Source organism: Aquarana catesbeiana, linkage group LG11 (assembly GCF_042186555.1).
Source record: "Aquarana catesbeiana isolate 2022-GZ linkage group LG11, ASM4218655v1, whole genome shotgun sequence".
Lineage (NCBI taxonomy): Eukaryota > Metazoa > Chordata > Amphibia > Anura > Ranidae > Aquarana > Aquarana catesbeiana.
This window is the reverse complement of record NC_133334.1, coordinates 183,521,248-183,524,892: the sequence shown is the minus strand read 5'-3', so window position 1 is coordinate 183,524,892 and position 3,645 is coordinate 183,521,248. Positions and strand designations below refer to the sequence as shown.

General features: G+C 40.7%; 1 pseudogene; it reads left to right on the top strand.

Moving 5' to 3' along the window:
- The first annotated feature begins 975 nt into the window (after positions 1–975).
- On the top strand, positions 976–2,613 carry LOC141113006 (traB domain-containing protein pseudogene; annotated as a pseudogene).
- Positions 2,614–3,645: the final 1,032 nt, after the last annotated feature.

The following is a 3,645-nucleotide window of genomic DNA, read 5'->3' as shown; positions in this document are numbered from 1 at the left end:
TCCGTGCTGTGCAGAGGTTAGCAGAGCTCTGACGTGTTGTCAGCACTTCAGCTTTGGGGATGGCAATCTCCAGATTTTCCACTGCCGATTCTCTGGCATGCTGCTGGACAGGCACATCCCTCCATCCAAGACCATCCCATGCAGAAACAGGATCATCAAGGTCAGTCAGCACTTGCTGCATCCGCCATAAGACCTCCACGTCTATAGCTGCGGGGGCAGGTTGGCAAAGCACACTGTTACTCTGCCACATTGCTGACTCTTCAGCCAGGATTTCAGAGTTGTCAACTGGTATTTCCTGACAGTCCCAGGCAAAGGGAGCCCAGCCCTGGCGCTGAGCAGAGTCTAGCAGCCGTCTGTAGGCGATCTCCAGCTCCCATTCCTGAACGGCCAGAAACTCCTTCCTGTGCCCAGTGCACTCCTGAGACGTTCAGTAGCCCTTCTCAGAAATCCATGATTTCATCCAACCGCCACTCGAAATCACTCCCAAAGTTAGGGTCCCCTGTCAGCTTTACATACAGAAAAGGCTATTTTTACCTACCTCACTTATATACTTAATGATACATAAGTGATTAAAACCTTTTATCTATATATGAATCAACGCATGAAATTAAGGATGAATGATACCTGTGCGAAAAGGAAAAGTTTAAATAAATCTAATTTATTTAAACTTACTATTGTACAGAAAAGAAACTTGTATTAATCCGAGGTAAGCAACTATAACATAACTGATACAACCTTAAAAACAACAATGTTACCAATGATACGAAATATTGCTATAATGGTCATACACATGCTATTAAGTTATTACCTAGGATAGAAAAAAGTTAGAGAGAAGAGAAGAGACATATAGATAATAAAGATACATTACCTAGACAGCCCTTATGTTACCATGTTTCACCTAGACCGTGAGCCGAAGAGAGCTAGCATCTCTAGGCTTTTATTTTTATGTTGTTAGAATACCCCATTCCTGGCTGGCTTCCCTTCGGACAGATGACTAGTGCAGCATGTTGTACCGTGCTGTAGCTTCAGCTGAGTGCCTGCTCCCAGCTCGCCCACACTCATAGCGGAAGAGGGTAGCTGGCAGTCCCGAGTCTTCCCATCCCCCCTGTGCCTCTACGTCCAGTTTTTTCTGCTGCAACTAATTCTATAATGCAGGAAGGCCGACCACAGGAGGTTGGTACACAACCAATGGCAGAATCTGGTACATCAGAGGATGGACCGGCTGATTCTTCTGAATCCCCACACATCTCGGATGCTGATGCTTTTAGGATTCTGTGGGAGATGAAAATTAAGAAACGACAGAAATGTCCATCACTTCCAGAAACTGTGACAGAACTTGGCAGAGAGGATGGAAGTAAAGTGTACATTGTAGGCACTGCTCACTTTAGCGACAGCAGCAAGCAAGATGTGGTAAAGACCATTCAGGAATTACAGCCTGATGTTGTTGTGGTTGAGCTGTGCCAATATAGAGTATCTATGCTGAAGATGGATGAAGAGACATTATTAAAAGAAGCCAAAGAAATTAATTTTGAGAAGCTTCACCAAGCTATTAAACAGAATGGAGTTATGTCCGGTCTCATGCAAATTCTCTTATTAAAAGTGTCTGCACACATCACAGAACAGCTGGGAATGGCCCCAGGTGGTGAGTTCAGAGAGGCCTTCAAAGAGGCCAGCAAAGTGCCTTTTTGCAAATTTCACCTTGGAGATAGACCTATTCCTGTAACATTCAAGAGAGCGATTGCTGCACTTTCATTCTGGCAAAAGGTGAAGCTTGCCTGGGGCCTGTGCTCCTTGTCTGACCCAATAAGTGAAGATGATGTGGAGAAATGTAAGCAGAAGGATTTATTAGAACAGATAATGGCAGAAATGATTGGTGAATTTCCTGAACTCCATCGCACCATAGTCTCGGAGAGAGATATTTATCTAACCTACATGCTGAAGGAAGCAGCTAAAAAAACAGAACTACCACGTGCCTCTGAGAATGAGCCTCAAAAAAGCATACCAACTATTGTTGTTGGAGTGGTTGGGATGGGTCATGTACCTGGTATAGAGAAGAACTGGAGTACTGACGTAAATATTCGAGAAATCATGAGTGTGCCTCCTCCTTCAAAACTGAGTAGAATTATTACTTTAGCTGCAAAAGTAACATTTTTTGGACTAGTAAGTTATGGTGGTTTTTGTGTAAGTAGAAGAACTATCCGATTTATCCTTTCAGTGCCAGCCACAGAGTATTGCCTTCAAAGACTGAACCAAATGAGAATGTGGGATTTGTAAATTGAACCATCTTATTTATATACTACAGAGCTATTTGTTAACTATAACTTTATTCATTACTGGTCACATGTGGCTGTCTAGAACTTGTCTGTGAAATACCTGTTTAAAGTGAAAACATCATAAACGTCAACTTTGTGTACATCAGATGGCAGCTACTGCAGGTTCTGAAGAAACCATACTCTGCCTGTGACAATAGGGGTTTCCAATGAACACGGGCTATTCCAGCAGAGTGGATAATGTAACTATAGAAGCCATTGTAAAATATTGTGGGGAAGGAGATGCCTCAATGTAAATCATTCACTAAAGGTAACCTGTGACAAAATGTGTAACTCGTGACAAAACCTAAATTGGTTGGAAAGGGTTTGGACCTCTCTCCTGCCCCTTTTTTTTTTTAATTTAAATTGTGTGTGCCTGTTGGAGAGATTTCTCCTCACCTTTCTATCTTGATGGCCAACATCAGTAGGACAGGAAGTGAAGGACGCGTGATAAAAAATGACCGCATCTAACCCTTCCCTACTTTATCTAAAACTTAAGAATGCCTGGCGTTACCATTTAACAAAAGCCACAGTACTTGAAATGGACTATATGTATGAGAAATTCCTGGATGCATGATTTGACTGCTGGCTTTTTATTCAGTCTGTACACCTTGTGTTGCCTGTATCCAGGTTTAAGAATGAACATTTATCAAAGTGTCTAAGAGAATTGTCTTTTGCCTACACCGACCAATCGGATTACTCCAGTTCAGCATAGAAAATTCTATTAGGGACACACTTCTTCAGACACTTGGATAAATGAGATTTAGAAAAGTCAGCAGTTTACAAGAGCCACTAAAAAGAAGACATATAATAAATAAACAGTAGTTCCCACTGTTATAGAATCCTGGCATTTCAATGTGCATTATTTTTTTGGTTTGTATATGAAATCACAGCTTGTCACTTTGTCATATTCACCTTCCTAACCCATTTGCCGTAACACCCTTGTTTTTAGATTTTTTTTTTTCCATGTATTTTCTTTTGCCTTCTGTACTTCACCCAGCACACACAACTTTGTATGATGAATATTTTGCACCACCTTATTGGTTTAGAGGAAATAAGGCTCTTCTTTTCTGCTATTAATACTTTATTTGCACACAAGTATGTCTCTATTAGTGGACACATACAGCTTAAATTTAATTATTTTTGAGTAGTTGATAGTTTAACATGAATGCACACATACTCTTGTAGAGGAGCACCGGTTTGGATAAAAACAGGTCTGATGTACATTTGATTGCTCTTTTTGCTTTAATATAGATGTCATTTAAAATTTACACTTTAGCTAAATCAGTAGGACACGTGCATTACCAAATCACTTTTTTTTTAATAGACAGTCTAT